The sequence below is a fragment of the Pogoniulus pusillus genome, chromosome 14, assembly GCF_015220805.1.
Source record: "Pogoniulus pusillus isolate bPogPus1 chromosome 14, bPogPus1.pri, whole genome shotgun sequence".
Taxonomy (NCBI): domain Eukaryota; kingdom Metazoa; phylum Chordata; class Aves; order Piciformes; family Lybiidae; genus Pogoniulus; species Pogoniulus pusillus.
In genome coordinates this window covers 18010496-18036896 of record NC_087277.1, presented here as the reverse complement: position 1 = coordinate 18036896, position 26401 = coordinate 18010496, and the positions used below count along the sequence as shown (strand labels likewise).

The following is a 26401-nucleotide window of genomic DNA, read 5'->3' as shown; positions in this document are numbered from 1 at the left end:
ATAGGAGCTGACACATCAAACTAGAGAATTACCCTCATGTCCAGGAAAAAATGCATCTATCTGCAGCATTTCCAACAGAGATTATAGCTACCACTGATTATAGCTAAAAAATGTGGTGCAGTGGCATTAAAACTGGGGATCATTCACAGGGCAGTTTGGAGGACTGACCCCATGAAAGTGCTCTCTACTAGCACTGGAATTGTGTCATTTTTAAAATAAACTATTAGAAGACTAAAAAAAAGAAATGTCAAGCTAAATGTTCTCAGTTTAATTTTCATTACTTTCATTTCCTAACTTTGAAATTTTAAGTGGAAATTGAGTTGGTTGACTTTCCAGTTCCCTCTGATTGCTTTGGAAAACGCCAAAGCACAGATATTTATTCTCCTGCTTCTTTTAATATTTTGTATTTTTTTATTTTTGGCAAAGCCCCATTGCCTTTTCTATCATTAATAACACATTATGATTTTTTTTTCATCCACAAATTCAGAGGAAAAACACTTTTCACAAGCAATGATAACCTCTGCATATGCCTTCTTGTCTATAGTCATCAAATAGTAAGAGAGTAGCATTTTCCTCTTGAAGCATTTTATACTTCTCCAGCCAGGTAACACAAGGGAAAGGACAAGAAAGGGGGAGGGAAAGTAACATGTGGAATTTAGTATAATAGATTTTCATGCTTAATGACTAAAAATCCAGATAAATAATGAAAGCTTCAGGGAAGAATACAAAGAAAAACACTGCTATCTAGAAAAGAAAACAAAGCAATGGCTATGTAGGTGCTATACAGTGAAGTCCACAAGCCAGGTAGCTTTGATACATCCAACAATATATTTTTCTTCTCATTCCTGTCTTCAGAATGAAAAATAGAACAAGAAGAATCAACAGTTAATTGTATCTTTAATCATTTGATACACCCAGCTTTACCTTTGTGCCCTTGCTATGGTGTTTAGCTGCAATACTGACTTTAATGAAGAGCACATCAGAGGAGCAAGGAAAAGCCTCTTGATGCCTTTGTCTACAGCACCATGTCCTGAGGGACCACCCATGTTGCAGTTGTAGTTGTGTACCCTTCGTGTCTACTGCTATCCATAGCCTCAAAAAGGGATACCCTGAGACTGTTCATATGCACAGCAGGAGAACCTAGGTTAACCCAATCTCCTTGGCAATGACAAAGAGCAGGATGAAGTAAAGGGTTAGGAGAAATTCTACATGCAGAGGAGGGAAATGTGAAGAATGAGGAGAAAGGATGTTTTCCACGATTGAGAGAAAAATATTGCTCCAGATTCCAGTTCAACGTATGAACACTGTGCCTTTCAGGAGGACTTATTTCCTATCCTCATTCACATCCTTCCTATTTCACATCCTGAATTCAAACTGCTACATATATCAGATAACTGAGATGCCTCTATATAAGTGCATATATTCCTGCTGTGAGGAAGAAAGTGTTGACAAAACTCAAAAAAGTGATTGTCTCACCTAAGGTCATGCAAGTCTCCATGGTGCCTCTCAGAGTAAAGTGCAACACTTGTGAGACACAGGAAGTTTTCAGCATTTGGCATTTTTCCAGATGATGTTAGCAGCATGGCCAGTGTCATTGGTAGCTTTAACAATCAAGACCTCCCAGGAATGGCGATCAGTCCACTGACTTGTTTCAGAGAGGATGCAGAGTGACTGCCACCAAACAGGACTTTCCAGTGCTTAGAAGGTAGTCTTGCTTTCATCTAAATTTCTGCAGAGACTTCTGTTGAGCATCTTTAGAAGAAGTGCTGCTAAATTTCTACTTTCTTGCCTGTCTGGCAGGAGGCAGATAGAAGAATCTTCTCTGTATATGAAGACACAGTTGAGAGCTATTTTTAGCCAGTGGGCCCTCCTGTGTACTATAATGGTTTAAAGTTAAGTTGCATTTTCTCACACAGTTCATCTTGGCAGGAGTTGTCCTTTTTGTTAGAACTGCAATGGAAGAGATAGTTTGAGAATAGGGCGTGGTGGTCCTGTCTCTGCTGGCTTGCTACTTATCAGCCCTCCCATGAAGATGTTGATAGGTCCATATCATGGACATTGAAGGAAGCACATGGCATGTCAGACTGTCCTGTTACTTTGTTCAAAAAGGTCTGTAAAATGTATTAAAACAAAAAAAAAAAACCCACAAACCCTTTATACTGTTTATTGGAATAGTGAAATATCTTAGATACAGTTTGAATATACTCTGGGAAGTGACTTTATTAAGTGGCATCATGCAGTTCCCCATCTCTCTTTGTTTTTTCAGAAGGCCACAAAAATTTGTGTGTGGTTTGTTTGTTTGTTGCTTGCTTTTTTGTGGGGTTTTGTGGCTTGGTTGTTCTGGGTTGATTTTCTTTCCCCTTGATGCCAGACAAGACTCACAACTGGTTCAAGTCACATGTGAATATCTAATCCACATGGCTTTTTGCACAGGATGGTGAGTGAACAATCATCTGTCCTTTCATCATCACCAGCATGTGGTCACAGGTCATATTTGCTACACACCAGTCAAGTTCTGTTCTGAGTGTAAGGTTAACCACTGTCACCTTCTGTATCTCACTTAATCATGATGTTATCTCCTAAATGTCCTTTTATATAGAAAGACATTTTCCCCAGATTTTATGAATGACAACCTGAAGTGCAGAGATTTTCCTGTCTAAAGTCACTGCTGATGTTTAGTTGCCAAATTATCCATTCCTATGGCTTGTTTTCTGTCAGGAAGCTGATTGCATATAAAGAACAGATTTTAGTATCAAATGTGTATGCCCAGAAGCATTGGAGAAAACCAAAGATTTGTGAGAGAAATGCAAGGGAAACATGGAAGAAGCAAGCCCTTTGCTTACATTTATTGAGGTTGTGGGATGAATGCAGGAGCAAATGGATGGGTCATGTTTCATGCAGGTGACACGTCTAAAGAACTTTGAATTCCTAAAGATTTTAGAAGTGCTTATGCTTACAGTGAGCATAAGCAAATACAGCCTTGCATCTTGGCCAGATGTATTTTTTCAGATGAATGACAAAAGCCATTTTCAGTATCAGTTCCCTGATTGAAAAATGGTTATATTAGAATTTCTCAGCAAAGCATGCAAAGAATATTTTAGTACTGGGGAAAAGAAAAAAAAAAAAAAAAAAAAAAAAAAAAGAAGTCTCATCAGTTTACTGAGTTTGCATCTCAATAAGGTGATCTGTGGATCAACAAGGAAAGAATGGCCCTCACTGAGAGTGAGGTAAAGATGCACATGATATTTCAAGCATTTCTGGCAGCTAATAATTCTGGGTAAGCTTATTTCAATAGTTTTGTGTACCCTTATGGCATCATCAATGAGGCTATTAAAGCTGAAGTTATTTAGAGCAATGGATACACCAGCACACTGCAAACTTGGGAGAAGAAGAAAGGAAGAACAAAAAAATATGTCAGTTAAAGAAAACAATCAAAGCAAAAAAAAGCCAGGATTTTGACAAAGCCAATTCATTCTGAGAGGAGGCTGAGGGAGCTGGGATTGTTTAGCCTGGAGAAGAGGAGGCTCAGGGAGGACCTCATTGCTGTCTACAACTACAGGGTTGGTCTCTTCTCCCAAGCAACCAGCAACAGAACAAGAGGACACAGTCTCAAGTTGTGCCAGGGGAAGTATAGGCTGGATGTTAGGAGGAAGTTGTTGCCAGAGAGAGTGATTGGCATTGGAATGGGCTGCCCAGGGAGGTGGTGGAGGCACTGTCCCTGAAGATCTTCAAGAAAAGCCTGGATGAGGCACTTAGTGCCATGGTCTGGTTGATTGGCCAGGGCTGGGTGCTAGGTTGGACTGGATGATCTTGGAGGTCTCTTCCAACCTGGTTGATTCTATGATTCTATGAGAATACATGGGTCACTGTTTTCAACAGCAATTGCAACAGAAGTTTAAGCTTTGTATTGTCCAATCCTGTAACAAAAACCTAATTCTATCGTCTGCTTGCTGTGCAGCTCTTCATGAACCGTTTGAACTTCTCATGGCTTACCACAGTGCCTTCAATGCCTATAAGGACTCTTAAACTATCTCTTACATTAGCCACCTGAAAATGCAGCAAAATTCCTCTGGGATGGAAGTCTGACAGTCCCTTACTCAAAAAAAATCATACACTGATTATGGGAGCAGAAGTGTAGAGGAGATCTTCTGACCTCTTTACATAGAATCGTAGAGTCATGGATTCATAGAATCACAGAATCGTTTCAGTTGGAAAAGACCTCTAAGATCAAGTCCAGACATTGACCTAACACCATCAAAGCCATTAAACCATGCCCTAAAGTGTCAAACCTGCATGGTTTTTGAACACATCCAGTGATGGTGTCTTCACCACCTCCCTGAGCAGCCTGCTGTAATTGAAACATTCATTTGAAACAGAAGCTACCATTTCTCCTTTGTCTGTCAAAAGAACTGAATGTGTAGCTTTTCCATATACTGTGACTCCCATTCTGGGCTGAGCACCATTTCAGAGTAGAAAATGTTATGTAATGTCTGACTCTCAGGTCTGCATAAAATCTTATGAAAGCAACATGTAAGGGTAAATGGGGAAAAAATAATTATACATATACACACACACACACACATTGTAAATAAGAATATATAAAACTTCAGCAGACAAGAAGGCAGGAACTGATCTCTAAGGCACAGTGCAGCCATGCCACGTGGCACTGTGGCGATGCTGTCTGACTGCAGTGCTGTTGTGATGTGTCTAGTTTTTCTAGAAATGTATCTTGCTGCAGAATTTTCCCCTCTCACCTCTGAGAACTGTATTGATTTACACGTCAACTTTTATTCTTGCTCTTCAGCCGCTAGCCCCCTTGGTTTGACTCAAACTGGAAGCACAGGAGAAGATCATTTCTGAGCTGTGATGCAGACATCTAGAAAAAATAGTGCAGGCTACTCTAATGGAAGATGAAAAAACTTCCGCTCTGCTCGGACTACATTATCATTTCATACTAATACCTCATTCCCAAGGTTGGGTTTTAAAAGTATTAACACAGAAGAGGTGTTATCCTTTCCAACTTCTTTTGAATGCTTTTGCTCTAAGGTGGATAACTTTATTGTCTACATCCCTTCCTCTTTTCCAATGGGGTTGGTCTCTTCTCCCTAGTAAAAAGTGATCGGACAAAAGGAAATGGCCTCACATTACACTGGAGAGGTTCAAGTTAGATGTTAGATGAAATTTCCTCACTGAAAAGGTTCTTAAACGCTGGAATAGGCTCCCCAAGGAGTTGGCTAAATCCTCGTACCTGGAGGTGTTAAGAGGCAAAAGTGTGGTGCTAAGGGACATGGTTTTGCACCAGACTTGCTGGAGTTAGATAATGGTTGGCTCAATGATCTTAAAGGTCTTTTCCAACCAAAACCTATTCTACTCTATTCTAAGCTTTCAGGATGTCACATCTTACTAAATAGAAGTACTCTTTGTCTTTTATTGGCCTCACAAACAAATGTTTTGATTTTTTTTAAGGTAAAGCTTTACAGCAGTCATGGAATGGCTGATTGCTTTCTTTATTCAGGAAAAAAAAGAAAAACAAAGGCATTTCTCCTCCGTATACATATTTGTGTAGTTTACTTTCAGCAGTGGCACAGCAACTTCTTTTCTACCTAACTTTTTGTTATGCTTCGACACCTCAAGTGGTTTGGACCACAACTTCAGCTGCTTTGTAATGTTCCAGCATAATTTGTGGCCATTTGTCACTTCTGGACAGCTTTTCAACTGTATAAAGTATTCAAAAGCATTTATGCATCCTTCATGTCTTTGGGAAGTTTGCATAGGTCTGTGCTTACTCCCTTAGGTGTCAAAGTACCTTTGAAAACTTTACTCTAGCAGGATTTCTACTGAAATTGATGTGTTTGACTGGTACAGAGCTTCACAGCTGAATGCTCACAGCATATCAAGACAACTTCAAGAGCCTTAAAGGTGAAAAAAATCTGCAAGCAATTAGGTGGAGGGAATTTCATAGGCTTGGCATTAGCAAAACCTCTGCTATTCTTAGTACATTTTTATTTTGCACAGTGAGTCACACAAATGCAGTGAGAAAAAACAAAGAGGCCGTCAAGTTCCATTACTGTAGTATGATGGTGGTTGACAAGGGCATCTGGCTGATAGAACAGAACAGAAAATTGCACTTTGTCTGGCAATTAAGGGAACAAAACGGAAAAAATTGTCACTGTCCTATTTCTGTTTAACTTCAAAAAATACTTATGATTTCTGCCTGAGGAGGTTCTGTAGGTGGCTGCCTGCCTTCTAGTCCTGCTTGAGCAACATTTTGTGTTCAGGGTGGAGGAGTAAACCATGAAATATTCATCTGACTAAATTCCTCTGGTGGATTTTTTTGTTTGGTTTATGTTTTGTTTTGCTGTAAAACAAGGAGGGAAAAATTGAAAAAAAATAAAAAAAGGAAGCCCCATTGCCAACTAGTTTCAGCTTGGGTGTGGAGGTACCCACTCATGATAGCACGTTGTTTTTTATCGAACTTTGCATTTGACTGGTCTTTGACACCAGAAATTCTGATTGATGCTCTAGATACAATAAACCCAGGTAATTTTTCCAGAGCTGAAACCAAAAGCCAAACTTCTTTGCTTCTTTCAAAAGATCTAAAAACCCCACAGACCCCTGTCCTCTCCTCTAGTAAGACTGATCTCCATGCCTTCGGCTGTCAGAAGGCAAATAAAAAAGATACTGCTTTCATAACACAACATTTTCTGTATCTTTACAAATTCAACAGTCAAAAGGGGATTTGAGTGAGTTGTCCTAAACAATTTAATTTCAAGACGTAATTAATGTTGTGTGGTTGTTTTTCATTTGTTTGCATTTTGTGTTCTTACTTGTAATTTTAAAAAACGTGGCTTCCTTCTCTGAACTGAGCACAAACAAAATCCAAATCCAGCCCATTATCAGTGGGATTTTAAGATTGAAATGCAGTTATTTTTCACCTATTCTCATAAATGTAATGGAATTCAAAGTCATCACCACTCTGTGCCAAGGTAGAGGTGACACAAACCATTCAGTCTGCAGTGATGAAGCTATAGAAAGCAATAACAGCAGCAGAACTGGATAAAGTGGGAGTGAAATTATACAGATTATACATTTCCCTTACTTTGAAAGGTTTCTAATTTAATTATTAAAATGTTCAACTTGATTACTAAATTGTTCTTAATGACTTTATATGTAACAAGACACTGTTAAAAGAGAAAACATAAAAGACACTGATCTCTCCTCCTTACAAATGCTTTATGAAAAGAAGATGAAAGCATCCCCCCATTTGCACTTATTTTAAAAGCACAAACACCCTCAAGGATATACTGAGAGTCACACCACATCCTCATCCACCAGGACTTTAAAGGTTTTCAAGTGGGATAAGAGAAAATTCCAGGCAATTATGTCCTTGAAATAAGTCCCTGGGAAATGTGGACTTGAAGATCTATTTCAGAATGTTTAAAAGTAAATTCTTCCAGCTTTTCATCCCCACTTTTCATCTGGAATTTTCTGCCACCACATGGATTTGACATAACTGTCCTTAGCTCTGTTTTCTTATTCCTAGCTTAAGTTATTAGCTGAAAATGACTAATGGCATGCACTGTTCCCATCTCCCAATGACAAGTTGCATGAGTCAACAATGTGTGCTGGCAGCAAAAAAAAGGCCCTTGCAACTTCAGATTTTCTTTGATTCTGTGATTCTGAGTAAATTTTGGGGGTAGTAACTCTTGGCTGAACATCATTAAAGCCCTTGTAACACTGTAAGTGTTCCTAATTGTGAAAGACTTAAGTGAGATCTGGGCTCTCCAGTTTGAAGTTTGTAACTCCAGATTCTATGAGGCTCCTCTGCATCTGGTAGCCCACCCTGTTCCTAAAACAGAAGCAGTAGAGAGGGAGCAATATTCCTTGGAGATAAGGCAATGTTCAGACTTCACTCCAAACATTATGACCAGTGAGCTTTCATTTATGTTCAGAAATGAATCATATAAATAGTAGAATGAAATGCATATTTAATGTCTATGGGCTTAAAAACATATGGAGTATCAAGGCTTCAAGGCTTGATGGGCACAGCAAAAGCCATGGAGGAAAGCAAGTGAAAGCAGCAAAAATACACCTGACAACTCCAAATGAACTGTCAACTCCACAAAGCCACTTCTAGCATGTTACACCAGCACCCATGACAGATGTTTCTCTTTCAAGCTGTCTCTTCTGAAATCTCTTACTCAAATATGATATGAAGGCAATACAGTAGAAGGCTTTCAAATGTAAATATGAGGAGGGAAATGGCATATGGAAGAAGACTATGGATGTGCTGGTCAAGGTAAATTTAGCTTTTCTTTTGCGTAATGCTTCATGATTATGTCAAGGCGCAATGCTCTGGCGAGAGTAGCCCCTGCAGTTCTGAATTCTTCAAGGGATAGTTTGCCACAAAAAACAGATCTTGTAAAGGGAATGTAGTTCCTCAACTGGCAGTGCTTTGAAAAAAAAACAATTGTATCAGACAAGAGTCAGTTCTGACCTCCTGATTGTGATTTTTAAAAATGAGAAGCCACCAGGTTGCACAAACATGTTAGACATTTCCAGAGCTGATTGGTGTATATTGAAGAGCAGGAAATTGCACTGGCTTCTAGAGAGAATGGGTAATTGTCAACTTTTGTGTTTCGAGGCATGAAGTGTGTCAGCATCAAAAAAAGGATATCTGCAGTTCTCAACCCACCACTGGGAAAGATCCCTTTTCTTAAATTCCTTTCTTAAAACATCCTTTGTAATGCCTAGGGAAACAATTAGCCCAAGATAAAGAGTTATGTTTCTGTGTACTTTGAATAACAGAATCATTTTGCTTGGGGAAAACCTTTAAGATTGCACAAGTCCAGCAATTGAATGTTGCAAACTGTGCAAGTATTGAATCAGAATTGCTTGGGTTTCCTAAAGATCTATTCCCTTTTCATGCTAGGGCCTATACTATAGCCTTTGTATAGTTTTCTGGAATATACTGTGGAGATCAGCCACAGTATATGGTCTTTTCTTTTCTAGTGGTATTGCTATCTGTCCTTTTTCCACTCCATTGAAGGTGTCTCAATCCAGGAGCATGTAATTTTGTCACTGAGCTGTGATAGGTGACACATAGCCTAACATTTACAGTAATCCCAAATTGCTAGTCCATGTTGCAGAATTTTACCTCAGCAGGATTTTTGTGCCATATAGTCATGAATATTAAATATCTGTGAAATGTACAAAAACCAAGTAAGAATATGTAGGCATATGTAAAGATTAGTACACCTCCTTCACCATGTCGTGTGTGTTATTGGGTTGTCGCATGTGGTTTTCAGGGTGGGTAACACATTCCAAAAACATTCTAAATGCCTTGATCAGTTGAAGGTTTACTTGCTGCCCTTTGCTTTCAAAACAATACATAATTGCAAAATCATAGAATTGTTTTGGTTGGAAAAGACCTTTAAGATTATCAAGTCCAACCATGAACCCAACACTACCTGGTCGCCACTGAACTGTGCACCATATCTACACAGCTTTTACACCCTGCCTGGGAGGGTGACTCCACCATTTCCATGGCAGCTGATTCCATTGCTCTACAACCCTTTTGGTGAAGACATTTTTCCTAATATCCAATCTAGACCTCTTCTGGTAAAATTTGAGGCCATTTCCTCATCAACTTGTTACTTGGGAGAACAGACTGACCCACACCCAGCTCCAACCTCCTTTCAGGTAGTTGCAGAGAGCAAGGTCTTCCCTGAGCCACCTATTCTTCAGATTGAACAACCCTAGTTCCCTCAGTTGCTTCTCAGAAGACTTCTACTCTATATCCCTCACCAGATTCACTGCCCTTCTCTGCATGTGCTTCAGCACTTTCTGGAAGAAATGTTTTCATTGTGGTTTTATTTTAGGCTTATGTAAAAAATGTTCAGTTTTAGTAAGCAACTGCCATGATGCATACAATGAATACCTGCATGTATTGCAGCTGCTCTTTTGTAGAACAGACCATCCTCCAAGGAGCATGATGGGCTCAATGTGTTTGTATTATGGGATCTATGTTCTGTTTCTCTCCAGCCTCGTCGAGGTATACTACTTCTGCAAAATACAGCTCACAGAGTACCTGAGAGGTCTGGATGTTTATCATAATGTAACTGCTGAAATGATGAAATACCTGGAATTTGGGACTTCTTAATACTTTGGGCTCCAACATATTTCAGAGACTGAAATCCAACCAGTGCCATAATAATAAATAAAATCCTTACATAAGCAGAAACAGGGAGTTTTCATCACAAGCAATCAGGTGGCTCACAAGTCATTAAAGAGGTTATTGCACTTGAAGGTAAACGAAATCTGTTTCTGTTTTCCCCAAGCATTTCTTCCATGGAAGGGCAAATATTTTTGTCAGCGTTTTGAAATGTGTTCATAATACATTATTTAGGTTTAGCATTGTTATCCTTGAGTCATTTTTTTCCTCATAAAAGAAATGTAAAATGAGGCTTATGAAAACTTTTACCTTTGAATAAAGTGTTACTGAAGTGATTGAAAGATACAGATTTAAAGAAAGTACTGTATCATCACTGAAATTTAAAAGGCCAAATTATTCCTACTTGTAATTCAGTCAAGGCTTAGACTCTGCAACAGCTGCTGCGTTGCATTTCTCTTGGATTCGTGGGTAGATTGATTGATGGATGGATGGGATGCTTCCTCAAAGTTCAGTAAGGCCTAACACAAGGTCTTGCACCCAGGTCAAGGCAATCCCATGGCAAACAGAAATACAGACTGGCAATGAGTGGATTGAAAGAGGTCTTCTGGAGAAAGGCTTGGGGATACTGATGGGTGAAAAATGGAACATAAACTGGCAATGTGTGCTTGCAGTCCAGAGCGTGAAGCACATCCTGGGCTGCATCAAAAGAAGCATGACCAGCAGGTCAAGGAAGGTGATCTTCCGTATCTATTCTTCTCTGGTGAGACCCCACTTGGAGTACTTGTGGCCAGCTCTGGAGCCATTAGCATAAGAAAGACATGATCCTGTTTGAGTGTGCCACAAAGATGATCAGGGGACTGAAGCACTTGTATTGAGGACAAGCTGAGAGAACTGGAGTTGTTTAGCCCAGAACTGAGATGAGAAGGCTCCAGGGAGACCCTATATCAACTTTCAGTAGTTTAAGGGAGCCTACAGGCAAGGTAGGAAAGACTCTTTGTTTCTGACTCTTCACTTGGAGTCTGTATTTTAGCATGTTTCCTCTTCAACATGCTCTGGCATTGACTTTCTCTGTTGAGGTCTTCTAGATAGTATTGATGCAACCCAAACTCATTGAGACTGTAATACACGTTGTGAGCATGTCTCTGAAGGGCAGAAGATCCAACAGAATAAATACTATAAAAACTTGAATCCAGCTCCTAAATTCATTATTGGTTTGGCCAGCAAACTCTGAAAGGAACAGTGGTGTTTCTGCTGTAAATCCAACTCTTCACAGAGAAACTCTGCTGTGAAAAGGGTCTGTGATCAATGACTCTGAGTCCAAGGGTTTGAACAAAACCGTTCTTTCTAGGAAAGGAACAAGACCTCCAACTGTTTTGATCAGAAATGGAAGACTTCAGTAAGAATTCATCCTTTGACCTTTGTCTTTCTTTCTTGATTCTCTTTCTTTCCATTTCTTTCTCCCCTGTGCTCCAACCCCAGTATCTAGCATGCACCCATCTGTTAAAATATAAAAAGGGCTCCATGCACTAGTATCTATTAAAGTGCCATATGGTTGAGGTATAGCCTTAGGTGGTGATCATCATAGAGTGCATCTCTGCATTTGAAGCTTAATTAGGTAAGTGCTTTTTAAGTAGCATCACGGTTTCCCCTTAAACATTTACTATTTCTCACCAAAGAAAGAGAAGATGAAGATGATATAAAATACAGCCTGGCATATGTCAAAGACTGTTCACATCTTCCTTGTAATGATTCACATCTCCTTCCTTCATCTTCACTGCTGAGAATAGCAGGCAAAGTGGTCTCCCGAATGTGTATGATCTCCACCTCGATCTGCTTAGATTCCCTACCTCATTACTGCTGCTACAGATAGGGTTGTGCTCTGGGTTACATTGCACTATCTGTTACATAAGAGGAAGGAGCTGTTCTCCTGCTGCAGTATTGCATTATTGAGAAGGGGAAGAGCAAGGGGGATTATGTGCTTTTAGGTGTCACTTTAATGGACTGGGGTGTTAAGCTTCAGAAATCTACCACCTCCAAACAAGTAGGAATCCAGTGCAGCGAAGGCTAAAGACTTCTACAGAGAAACTTGGCAAACCATAATTTCAGATTATTCCGACCCTCTCAACTGACTCTAATTATTATGGAATTATTACTTATTTCCTTGTTTGGTTTTTGCTTGCCATTATTGTCAAGGGTGAATTTCAGTATCTGAGGAGAGATGATCGTGGGTGTTGGTCTCTCTTCACCCTAGTAATAAGTGATAGGATGAGAGGAAATAGCCTCAGGTTGTGCCAGGTAAGGCTTAGGTTGGATATGAGAAGAAACTTCTTCACTGAAAGGTTTCTCAAACACTGGAACAGACTCCCCAAGGAGGTGGTTGAATCTCTGTCTCTGGAGGTGTTTCAAAGATGCAGAGATGTGGTGCTGAGTGGCATGGTTTACCACCAGACTTGGTAGAGTTAGATAATGCTTGGACTCAATAATCTTAAAGGTCCTTTCTAACCAAAACAATTCCATGATTCTCTGATTCTCCTGCTTGGTCTGCGTAAGGACTTGTAGGCTTCTGTTCAGTCACAGTAGATATAACATCCAGTAACACTGTTCTGAAAAAAAACCACACTGGGCAGTGCCAAAATTCACTGCTAATTGTCTGGGAGATCTGAGTTGTACCAGTTGGAGAAGACTCTGCAGTAGCTACCACAATTATTCTACTTTGCAAACACCTCCAGAGACATAGAGATAACTGAAAAAACTCTTTCCATTCCATGGATTTAATATAATTCCCTACAGTTTACTCTCTTGTATTTTGTCTAGACTAGTACTTCACTTTTATGTTAAGCATGCACAAGACCTCAGCCTCTGTGATCTCCAAGATCTATTAAAAGTACCTAAATGGATATCTTTTTTTAATTCCTATGCCTTTTATTTAACAGATTTTAGCTATATAAAGGTTTCTTTGATACCCAAAAGTTCTCTTTGTGTCTCCCAGAGCCCTTAAATACTTCATCTCTCCTCTTTTGTCTATTAATCCCTTACAACACTGCATGCCAAAAAGTAAAATCTTGATCATTTCCTTCCACGTAAGTGCAACCAAAGGCACAATGCAGAATACAGAATGTATAACTGACTCTTCAGTGACTACTCATGATGATGTTCTCTCTCCAACAAACTTCTGTTTCTCTTCCAAAGAAAATGAACACGTTTCTGAAAGTCTGCATAATCCCTTTAGCCATGCTGTTCTTGAGAGTGATCATAAACAGAGAGGAATTAAATAGATGTGGCATCCTGATGAATCTGATCAAGGTGATTTTAAGGACATAGGGACAACTACTCTTGCTAAAACAAAATGAGCAGGTGATGGAACTGGGGTTGTTTAGCCTGGAAAAAATGATGCTGTTCTCCAAGTAAGAAACAATGGTACGAGAGGAAACTGCCTCACATTGCTTTGTGGGAGGGGGGGTGTGGGGTGTGTAGGATGGGCATTAGGAACAATTTCTTCACTGAAAGGGTTGTCAAGCCTTAGAACAGGTTGCTCAGGGTAGTGGTGGAGTCCTCATCCCTGGAAGTATTTCATAAATGGGATGATGTGGTGCTGAGTGACATGGTTTAGTTCAACTAGATGAGATTTTTTTTTTTCCGTGCAAAAGAATTTTATGATTTCCCTAATATATCTGTGTTTTTCTACCACAAGCCTTTGCTCTAATGCAAGGACAAACTGCTTTAGTCTTCCTGGTGTCTACTAAAGTATCTCCTTTCTGATGGGATTAGGTTTTGTGTTAATTTATTATTTGTTGCTAGAATCTAAGTGGAGCAACCACATGAGGCATACTTCCCTTCAGTGATCCAGCTCTGGCACCATCTGTATGAATAACACCAACATCTGTATAGAAACCCAGCATCACCCAGAGTTAATAGCAGCTAGTGTTCAGATGGATTCCAAAATTGCTTTATATTTACGTTTATGGAATTTATTAGTTCTTTTTTAATTAGTTCTCTCTGCAGCAATTTATTTCCTGTGCTGGTCTTAATGAAAACATTATAAGTCGCAGTTCTAATACTAGAGCTAGGAATTCAGTCCATTCCATCTCTGCTCTCATTGGCTGCAATCAATTCTCTTCCCTTCCTAGTTGAGTAGTCTTTATAAAAGAAAACAAACAAATAAATAAACAAACTAGCTAAAATTATATTGTGTTTAAATACAATGGGTTGCTACACTGCACTGAAGGATCCATCGGTGTAGAACACGAGCGCTGTGCAGTGTATACTGTCTCTTGTTGTATTTTCCTTTCCTAATAAGTGAACTTTTCAACTCATTTTCCTAGTTCTGCACAAACCATGTTATTAGACTCATAGAACAATGGAATCATTTTGGTTGGAAGAGACCTTTAAAATCAAGTCTAACCATTGACCGAACACTGCCAAGTCCACCACTAAACCATGTCCCTTCTCAGCACTTCGGCAGAGGTTTCAAATCCCTCCAGGGACAGTGGCTGCACCACTGCCCTGGGCAGCCCTCTCCAGTGTCCACAACTCTTTCAGTGAGGAAGTTTTTCATAACATTGAACCTAAACTTTTCCTAGTACAACTTGAGGTCATTTCCTCTTTTTTTCTACCACTTGTTTCTTGTAAGAACAGACTGACCCCCACCTCACTCCAGGCTCCTTTCAGACAGTTGTAACCTTCTCCCAGCGGTTACTTTTAAGCAAAATGGAGAATACAGGTCCTGTTCTCTGAGCTGAAATAGCAGTTTGATGCTAACTATGTCGGGTGTCTTCTGGGGGCTTTTTAAAGGCTTTTTTTCCGTTTCTATTTCCACTAACAAATAAACAAAAATTTAAGTGTTTTAGTTACCCTTTAAAACTCTGATTTACTTTTCTCTGAAGTGAAATGATCGTGCAAGATGAAAATTTGGTAGCTTAGAATCATTTTGGTTGGAAAATATCTTTAAGATCGTCAAGGTCAACAATAATCTGCCTCTACAAAATATTCTACTAAACAGTGTTCCTCAGTACCACATCTCTGCATCTGTTTAATACCTCCACAAGATCACAGGATGTTAAGGGTTGGAAGGGACCCAATGAGATCATCTAGTCCAACCCCCCTGCCAGAGCAGGACCACACAATCTAGCACAGATCACAGAGGAACGCATCCAGACAGGCCTTGAAAGTCTGCAGGAAAGGAGACTACACAACCTCTCTGGGGAGCCTGTTCCAGTGGAACCTCTTGTGCTGCAGCTTACACCCGTTGCTCCTTGCTCTATCACAGGGAGCAAGCGAGCAGAACCTGTCTTCCCTCTCCTGACCAGCCTTCAAATGTTTATAAACAGTTATTAAATCTGCTCTCAGTCTTCTCTTCTCCAGACTAAAACGTCCCAGGACCCTCAGCCTCTCCTTGTAAGCCATGCCCTCCAGTCCCCTATTCATCCTCTTAGCCCTCCGCTGGACCCTCTCCAGCAGAGAACCTCCCTGGGGATGGAGGTTCAACCACCTTTGGGAGAGCCTATTCCAGTGTTTGAAAGCCCATTCCAGTGTTTGGAAGGGGTATTTCCCTATGGCTCCTGGAAGATTTTCAGATATGCTTGTCATGGAGGCAGGGAATTAATGTGGCCAAGTCAGTAATTATAAAAATATAATTATTTTTTCTTCCTTACAACCCCACCCCCAAACTGTATACAAAAAAATAGTTAAGGTTTATTTACAGATTCTAATTCGATTGGAAATTCTTCAAAGGATGGTATGGACACATTTAGAGATTTAAGAAGTCAGGAAATAGAAAAAGGCTAAGCTATAAACACAGCTCTATCCCACTATCAATCAGGCTGAGCAGAGAATTAAAGGAACAGCAGGCTTTACTCACAGAGGTGAGATAGGTATTCAGTGATGATTCCTTGCTGGATTTCTCTGCTGCTCAACTGCCTTCTGACACTGCAAGCAATATCCAGTAGTCTGGATCCATGTGGCAGAAGCCCAAAGTGAGTGGCAAAGCCACCAAACTCAGAAATGTGTTGAGACACAGCTGCCACAAGACAGGGATTCGTGGAAGTGATACTGCCTCAGCAGCAGCAGGAGACAGCCAAACTGCTAGGGTCTCCCCAGCTCAAAATGGCAACTTGGCCGTTCACAGTGTGCCGAGAGGGAAAAATTTTAGTCAGCTCATTCAGCTAAGTCAGCTCAGATTTCCCCCTTCTTTTAATGTGATAAGACAATGCTACTGAGATTTGCTGTTCAGTTGCCATTTAATCAGCAGTGAGCTTGTGATGTCATTATCTGATGTTGCACATGTTCAGCATCAGATAATTTGAAGATCTTTATGCACATAGTGTTCCTACTTCTATAGCAGCATTTGATTGTAAGAGATTGGGCAAAATTACTCCTTCTCCTTCCCCTCTCATTTGTATTGTATCACCTCAAGGGCCTTGGACATTCCATCTTTGCGAAATGGATTTTCTCACAATCCCAAATGTCAGCTAGCAATATTCACCTATTGCACTGTGATACCACCTATTGCATTTAATATCATAATTATGGCATACTCTGCAGTTTTGGCTTCTAGGTAAAGATAAGGTTCTGACACTGCTACAGACCTTTTCTGTAGGTCTACATGACCTATCTATTGCATGTTTCTTAGAAACTTTGCCATGTGCTGTGACACTGGTGGGAAATGCACTGATAAAACAAGTCTTTACAGCTTAGACATAGAGGTGCTTGGGGTTAACTTCCTACTAGGCACATGCCAATCTTCAAGCATGAAGATGGAAAATCAGATGTCGTTTAGGGGGTAGTGTATCTCAAGAAGCTGACTTACAGAGATGACGTGTTTCTTGGACCATCAAGCAGCACCAGTAGTACGGACTTGGGATTTCTTGTTGTTGGGGTTTTATGTGTTTTGTTGTAGGTGGTTTTGTGTTTTGTGTTTGGAATTTTTTGTTTGTTAGTTTTGGTGTTTTGTCTATTAATTTGTTTTGTTGTTGTTTCTTGATTTCACTTTGCTTTAGGATCAACCGACACTATCCATAAGCTAGACTTTCATACTTGTGGTGCCTGAAATATGCCCCCATGTACTTGAATTAACACTTGCCTCTGAAGCTCCTATATTACCAATGATCTGCAGTTGCCAAATTTGAAACCAGAAGGCCTCAAAACTTCCAAAGGATCATGATTTCTACAGGGGCTGACTTCTAAGCTGAAAAAAAGAAATTATTTCAGTGAACTTGAGCCAAAGGTGGTTGCTGGGCCTCACTGATGCAGTTAAAAGAATGCACAGGAGAAATAAATGACTTGGTGAATATGAAGCAATATTGCATGGGCTGTATCATCATTCTGCAATCTCATTTTTTCTGACAGTGGACTCTTGGGTTATTAGATCTGTCCTATTTTAAGAAGCTGTTGTTAAAATTCCAGTATAAGCAGAAATGGCCAGTGTGACTGAACAAGAACAGCAGCTTTTCTGCTGTGGGCAGTTTTGCAGTAGAGAAATGTCTGATTTCCATAATGAAAAGTAAGTATCATTTACTTCCCCAGAAAAGTAATGGGAAGAACTATTAAAGAAAGGAATAACTTTGATTAAAAAAAAAAACCCAGACTTTACTGAAGGCAAAAATCTTACCAACATACAGGAACTTTGAACAAAAGCCCAGATGAAGACTTAGATCTGAAAGTTCCACAGGGATAGTAATGTAATTCTCAAACTGGTATCTGATCAGTTTCATCTTCAAAGAGGCAGAAAGTGCCACAGATTTTTGAGGGAGAGTGATAGATGGGTTTGGTGGGCACCTGGTGTCCAGCCAGGGCCAAACATCCACCACACTTGTCTGGATGAGAGATTTCTGTACCTCTGAGAAATATCATGCTCAGTTCTATCATGCATCAAGGAAAAAAGAGAATATTAACAACCACAAGCAACTTGTGGCAGAAAAGTGTAAACATCCAGGAGTTTCCTACTTTCCCTTCAACGTTTTCAGAAAAAGAAAACATAGATTCTCGTGTTAGAAGATGCTCTCTCCACTCTCAGCCTTGCAGGTGACTTTAAGTTCTCTATCATGAATGAGATGGAGTTGCAGGATTTCAGCTCTGTCACATAAGTAGCTTCCAGCTACATATAGAGCAGGTTGAGAGGAAAGCAGATACATACCATATATTGTGACAGGAATTGGACTTTATCAGCGTAGAATTGTGTATGTGGAGGGTTCAGTCAGAAAAAACGTTTGCACCTTGAGGATATGTTTGTAAGAACATGAGCTAGAACACCGAAAAACAAAACAAACAACAAAACAAAACAAATAAACAAAAAACCACAATCAACCAACCAAAAAAAAAAAAATCCAAACCCTTCTGAATTGAGTAAAAATGACAAAAATTTATATGAGGACCTAACATTTCCTTTCTGTGCTGAGGGTCCAGCTCTGGCATGCACTCACTCCCTGAGGGGGGTTGACATATTGAGAAGGTGGCTTTAAATAGTTTTGAAGAGCTGCTTCCATGCCCGTGTTTTCTGTACACAGTGCCAAAATCTGCCTGTTTATTCTGTCATATATTCTTCATCCTCTGCACAACCCATCAAGCTTACTTCAACAGTGTGGGTTTACAGACTTTGCAGGGCAATTGTAAGAAGTTTCATATGGAGTTGATGCAAAGCTAGATGAGTGAAATGGTTTGCACTGTCTTTAGTGGTCCCCTGTCCTCTTTCAGTGATGCAGACTTCCACTTGACAATTTCATAGGCCTTCTTTGATCATCTTATTCAGCTTACAATGAAAGTTGTTTCATGCATTCAAAGAATCATTCCATTGGCAAAAAATCTCTCTGCATATATATAATAGTTGACTACTATTAATAATGGATTGCAGTTTATCCGAATGAGCCTTCTCCAACAGAGAAGTTCATAGAGGTTAATGTCTATGAAAAAGCTTTAAATCTGTATAAATTTACTAAAGTCAAAAGCTGTACCATCAGGACTTAGTGTGATGTGTGTCGTCACATTTACTTGGAAGAAAGATAGAGGTCATTATTCTTTCAAAACAACAGCAGGTAGGATCAAATTAGTATTACTCTGAAGAATTTCTCTTCCCATGAGACTAGCTCTTTAGCTCTCAGGCAGAACAGCCTGGACTAAATAAATGAGCAGAGTCACAAACAGGTGAAAGGGGCTTCTCTGAATCCAAAGAGGGTTGCAGGATGGATGCATATATCAGGTTCTTATTGCAACTTAGAGTGACTTCCAGTCTATTTTTGCAGATCACAGTGAAAAGGTCTGTTAGCTTGCACAGGAGAGTAATTTTAGCAGCTGATAGCAGCTGGGTCTTTTTTCATTTGCCCTTTCCCTTCTGGCCCTCTTATTTATGCATGACAAAAACCAAAACCAGAACCAAAACAACAAACCCAAAGATCAAGATAAATATGCCTGTTTACTTTCATTGACAAATAATATAATAGGAATGTCTCACTGACCTACAGATGGACAAAGCCTCAAGCCACCCAGTTTTCTACTGGTAAAGTTCCCCAAAGATCTACCTCAATATATTTTTATAACTGTTTTATTTCTCAAGTTTGTAATGCAGTTCTTTATCGGTATAGTAGCTAACCCAAGACTGTATAGCCCGTGGCAGGCACTGCTAAACTCAGCATAACTATTAATGCAGCAAACAGTAAAAAGACCTCTTTAAAAAGAACCTCAAGAGTATGACAGAACTGAAACTCTTTTTCAGTAAGTCAGAATAACTCATTTTTATCTTCAGCTAAACCAGAACATACATTAAGACTGTCAATTTGTTGGCCCAATATATCTTTTAGTTAGATTGTGCCTGGAGAATCTCCCATGTTACACTCAAGAGACAAGCCTGTAGATTATCTCTTTCTAATTTAAATGACTTTTGCAATGTTGAATATTTTCCCTGCCTGCAAATCAAGATTCATAATTCCCAATAGCTGCAAAGTCTGCCAAGAGTAATGGCCTGTGCTGTAGTAAGGTTTGCTTTCATGTCAAGCATATGGTGCCCTTCATCCCAGTCCTTGGAGAGAAAGCCTATCCAAGGCCCACAGGATCTGATTAGACCACATTCTTTCTCTCCTGCGCACAGGCATATGTGTGCCTACAGATAAGCTCCTTTTCTCACTCAGACACACGTGGGCATACACACGTCCACATGATGACCATGAAGGAACATGGCCAACTTATTTAAGGCAGGCATCTGTTAGAGATTGTCTTGAATTTCTCATTTACTGATTGATTGCATTTGCATCAGACAGTCATTGATTGGTTGGCTTGAATGAAACTGAACTGAGGACACAGAGAATCATAGAATTGTTTCTGTTGGAAAAGACCTCCAAGGTCATCGAGTCCAACCATCAAACCAACACTACCACAACAAAAAAAACATGGCCCAAAATGCCATGTCTACACACTTTTTGAACACCTCCAAGGGACAGTGACTCCACCACTTCCCCCTCAGCAGCCTGTTCCAATGCCTGACTACTCTTTCAGGAAAGGATTTTTTCTAGCATCCCCAGGCCTTTTTCTGCCATTCAGCTTTCCAGCCACTCTTCTCCATGCCTGTAATGTTGCCTGAGGTTTTGTGTGACGCAAGTGCAGGACCTCATACAATTGACATCATACAAGCAGTTTGCAATTGGGTGATGCTAACACACTGACCTTAGGCAAAGCATTGAAAACAAGCTGAGTGAAGTGATCCTTCCTCTCAGCACTGGCGTGAAACATCTGAAGCACTGTGTCCAGTGCTGGGCACCCCAGAACAAAGGAGAGACATGGATATATGGTTGTGAGTCCAGCAAAATGCCATGAGATTAATCAAGGAATGTGAGTATCTAAAATATGAGGAAAGGCTCAAAGAGCTCTGACTACTCTGCTTCAGCTGGTAATTGGACTAGAAGATCTCCAGAGGCCTCTTCCCATCTCCTCCATTCTGTGATTCTGTGACTTGTACGGGCAGTGAATATATTGTTGATTGTCACCTAACAAAACATTTATTCATTTTGGAGTAGTTTCCTTTTCACTCCACTTACAGCCTTTCCTCTGAAAAATGGTCATGAAATATTAAGTGAACAGCAAAGTGACAATGGTTCCAAAGTGAATGGAACGGTTGTGTAATTATTGATGTTCATCCTTATTCCAGAGCCCTTCCACTGCTCCAAGTCACTCTTGCAAATCATGTTAAGCAATACTACAAAGAGATCTACCACTAAATTTGTGCAGCTAAATTTAGGTGCCCACAGTGCACATTTCTGCATCTGACACACTCATCCTGAAGATCCCTGTGTAATTAATGCTTGTCAATAACAGTTAGTGAAATTTAGGGCATTCTGAAGTTGATAACTTCATTCAAATGACCCCTGCCCTAGAATCCCATTGGCTGTATTGATCAGACCTGTAGTTACTGTAATAGGACTTTGGAGCTTGGAAGTGATGAAGATACTTACACCTGAAATTAGTTGAGATGAATGTCGTCTTTAGAAGGATAGCCCTTTCTCATTAAAGAACAGTGTTTCTATTAGGTCTTTGTGATGTTTATATGAATGCAAGGCAGGAACTGTCTTCTATGTTTACTATGTGCAGCGCAGTGCACAAAAAGATTGTCTAAACAATATCTCATTAGGAGTGGCTATAATAAGTGGTATAAATAACAATTTGTATGTGGTTTTGTATTTCAATAGGCTACTTTCCCATCCTTTTTCTTTCCCTTGATACCAAATTTAACCAGAGGGTGGGTTTTTTTTTTCACATAGCATGTATACAAACAGTTTTCACTAAGAAAGTAGGGCTAGAACAAATACAAACAATACAAACACTGCAAAAGCCTGCTTGTATTTTTCATAGTGGTATTTACTATAAACACACCTACTTCCCGGAGTTGTGAGTGCAAGAATACTATCTGTCTAGCCTCAGAAGTCTATAGTGCTAAAGTCTTGAGATGCTATCTTGATGCTAATGTCTGTCCTAAGAGGCTTCTCTTACAGGAATTGAAGAGAAACTTTCACTTGTATTAAAAAAAAAACACCTCTTTATTTCTACTGACATTAAGTAGAGTAAATATTTTATGTAGTAGATATCCACACATGGTGTAGGAGAACGTGTATGAAAAAAAAATTGAGAACTGAGCAATATTTCACAGAATCACAGAGTGTCAGGTGCTGGAAGGGACCTTGAAAGATCATCTGGTCCAGCCCTCCTGCCAGAGCATCAATGTCATACTCTGATTTCTACATCTAGTTTGTGTTTCAGGACAAGGCGTTTTTCAAACTAGGAACAGCACCCTTGTGTCAAGTGACAGGATGAGGAAATGGCCTCAAGTTGCACTAGGGAAGTTTTAGGGTGGATACTGGAAGAACTTCCTTACTGAAAGAGTGGTCAGGCATTGGGACAGGCTGCCCAGGGAGGTAGTGGAGTCACTGTGGCTGGGGGTGTTCAGAAAACTGATAGCCATGGCACTCTGGGAGATAGTTTAATGGCCACGGTGGTGTGGTGTTGATGGCTGGGCCTGGTGATCTTAGAGATCTTTTTTTCTGACCAAAAGAATTCTATGGTTGTCTGCATGTGGGAATGCTGGCATGGAAGACAACATAAAATCTGCTCATTTGCTTGCTGCAGTAGGCTTTATACTGTGTTTTCTTTATAAATTTGGTTTCTATATACTTTCAGCCTTCCCACTACTTCTCTTTCCACAGTTACCTTAGACTGAAATCAGTGAGAATACACTTTTCTGAGATGATCTCTGTTGTTGACTATGTGTTTTGGGAACAGCTGGAGTAGCCACCCTTCAACAAATAACAACTTTCCATCAGCAAATCTAAGCAATCCTGTGAATACTTACCAGTTATTCTTCCTTTTGCAGACTCTGTGATCACCCTGTGAAGTGGAATGGATTCTTCAGGCATTTCGCATTCAGGCCCTACGTCAGTGTCTGCTTTACTGATCACACTGTATTAAAATTGCTGTAGTCAATGAACACTAACTGTATGAAAGAAAAGCTAAGTTTTTTACTGTGTGTTAGTACAGTTATGAATAATTTGCCCTTTATTTTTAATCTTTCATTGCTGACATCTTTACGTTACAGATTTTAATTATACCCTCTGTGTATCTGGGGAATGGTGTTTCTTTGTCTCCAGACTCGGTATAAAATGTGCTGTAAGATATAGAACTGTTAATTCAGCTTTATTATTTGTGGGTTTAATGTGCTCCTGCTCTCCAGTTCTGCTCATTGAAAACATGAAGCTCAAAATGTTTCATCTGATTCTTTTTGTTGTTGTTGTTTTTGTACATTTTAGAAATGATCCAGCTCAGATTCTCATACTGATCACTGCTGCTTTAGAATTTGCTCTGCTGGATCTGAGCTATAGCAACTTCATAAGCGTATGTGCCATTTACAAACACATCAATTAGATGCTTGTTTGATCCCATTGTATGCTTGGAACACCACACATATTTATGAGAAACATTAGTGAAAGAGCAGGACAAATAAATATTTAGACATATTATTCCCATTTGAAAAAAAAAAGAAAAAGACTTTAGTCTGTTAAAAAAAATCAGGCAACTCATGAAAAATGTCACATTTTGCATTAGATTTCACTGTAACCAGCACTTAGGATTTTGTTCCATTTCCACCCACAATATTTTCTGCTGAAAACATGATTGGAAATGCCATTTCAGTTCTTCTTTAAACGTGTCATGTACTATAAATGCATTTTTCCTCCAGTAAATAAAGCATTTAACAAATGGTTTTAATTAACTGTCATAGAAATTATTGAAGTTCACAAAATGAATTTTCTTTTCCTTTATGAAAAGTTACATCTTTTCACAAAAATGTTTCTCACCGGAAAAAAAAATCAGCTACCTCTGTGTTACAGCTTTTTGGTTACAGTGAAGGTTTAGCAAATAACAAATGCTAAACTAGATTGTCACCTGCACTGCTTTCCATTATATGCTTCCTTTCCAAAGAGCTGACACAGTCTTTCACCAGTAAAGGTTGAGCATGGAAAATGCTCAGAGAAAACTTGCAGGTTCTTAAGCTCATTCAAAGGGTCAAAACTGTAAAACTTATTAAATCCATGCAGTTAGGTTTGGTGAGGTAACAAAAGTCAGTTTGTGGTGCTTCTGGTCTAGCTCTAGCCTACAAAATCTGCATAACTGGATGATTATGTGTAATATGAAATATTCATTAGTTCCTATTAAGAAAAGCTAATTAATAGAACAATACTCTAACTCCAACCAAGCTTAATGCTGGCATGAAATTGCAAATTAAGATACCTACTGCTTTACCTTACTACAGAGAGTTTGCTCCTGAAATAGAGCTCCTGACTCTGCTGCAAACTGCAGATTGCCTCAATCAGCACATTTGGCAAATCCTATAGTGATGAAAATGATTTTCATCTAGTTAGTATGAGCTGAAATGAACCCAGCTTGTAGCTGATTGCAAGCAAATATTTTGAGCTGCATTTGAACAAGGGATCTAGAACAAACAATCCTTGCCCATTCACTAATCCCATTCATTAGGAGCTCAGTGATTATCTCATTAGTATGATACAGGGCAGGGATAGACTGATGGAGCTTTCAATGAGCCAGCTTACACAGCAGATGCATCTGATACTGATGACCCAGGTGAGGTATTTCTTAACTGCAAACTTATAGGAGCTGCCTGACTTAGAGTAAGCATGAAATATCTGCATGGAAACACAGACATGCGCTCCACTGTTGTGTATTATGGACTTGGTTACAGTGGCAAACACATGAAGCTGCTAGCAAACAAAGGCCACAATAAGGTATTTTGGGAGCCTGAGCAAGCCCAGGTCTTTCAGTCCTTCTTCATAAGAGAGGTGTTCTATCCCTCTGGTCATTTTTATAGCCTTCCTCTGGACTTACACTATCATATTCATGTCTTTCCTTTGCTGGACACCTAGAGTTGTCACTGAGTTTACCTGGCAATGTTTTGGTAGTGGAGGGTAGCTGCTGGGGTGGCTTCTGTTGAGAAGATGTCAGAAGCATCCCTTATGTCCAGTACAGTCAATACCAGGCAGATCCAAGATGGACCCACCACTGGCCAAAAGTGAGCCAATCAACAATGATAGCACCTTTGTGATACTATATTTAAGAAGGGAAAATGTTACTGCATGGCAGGAACTACATCTGGAAGAGAGGAGTGAGACTGTGTGAGATAACTCCGCAGACACCAAGGTCAGTGAAGCATGAGCAGGAGGAGATGCTTCAGTTACTGGAACAGAGATTCCCCTGCAGCCTATGGTCATAGAATCATATAATGGTTTGAGTTGGAAGGAGCTTGCAAAGGTCATCTAGTCTAACCCTCCTTCAGTGAGCAAGGATATCCTCCACTAGACCAGGCTGCCCAGAGCCTAACCTTGAGTATCTCCAGGGATGGGGCCTCAACTAGCTCCCTGGGCAACCTGAACCAGTGTTTCACCACCCTCATCATAAAGAATGTGTTCCTAATATCCAATCTAAATCTGCTCTTCTCTCATTTCAAACCGTTGCCCCTCATCCTATCACTACAGGCTTTTGTAGACAGTCTCTCTCCAGCTTTCTTGTAGGCTCCCTTTGACCTGGAAGGCTGCTATTAGATCCCACTGGAGCCTTTTCTTCTCCAGGCTGAACAACCCCATGAAGACTGTGGTAAGGCTGGCTGTGCCCCTGTGGGGCATGTGAATTAATGGTGGAGCAGATTTCCACTTGCAGCCAGTGGAGGACCTGTGCCAGCGTAGGTGCATTCCCAAAGGATGCTGTGACCTCCTGCATGGCCTCAAATGGGAGCAGGCTTCTGGGAAGACCTGTGCTCCCATGAAGAGAGGAGACCGCATTGGAGCAGGTTTGCTGATAGGATCTATGCTGGAGCAGTTTGTGAAGAACTGTAGCCTGTGGGAAAGTATCACAGTGAAGAAATCCATGGATAGCTGTCTCACATGGGAGGGACCCCATGCTGGAGCAGATGAAGAGAGGAGTCTTCCTCTTGAGGAGGAAGGAGCAGCAGAGACATGTGAAATGACCCCATTTTCCTGTGCTATAGAGAAACTCAGGAGTGGAGAGCCTAAGAGGAAGGGAGGGATGGAGGGAAGGTGTTTGGAGATTTACTTTTTATTCTAGCATTATTTTTTTAAGATTTTGACTGTCAAAAAAAACCAACCTAATTTCTGTTTTGCCCAGAGTCAACCTTCCACAAGATGGATGCAGTATCCCAAGTGGGCTGTCATGACAGCAGAGGGGTAGAAT

General features: G+C 40.1%; 1 protein-coding gene across 2 annotated transcripts in view; it reads left to right on the top strand.

Annotated features, from left to right (window-relative positions):
• Positions 1–23908, top strand: part of TSNARE1 (t-SNARE domain containing 1) — a 477462-nt gene extending 453554 nt beyond the window's left edge. For both annotated transcript variants that reach the window (XM_064154390.1, XM_064154391.1), the window contains one exon: positions 23019–23908. The gene's annotated coding sequence lies outside the window, so the exon portion shown is untranslated. The remainder of the gene's footprint in view (positions 1–23018) is intronic.
• The last annotated feature ends 2493 nt before the right edge of the window (positions 23909–26401 follow it).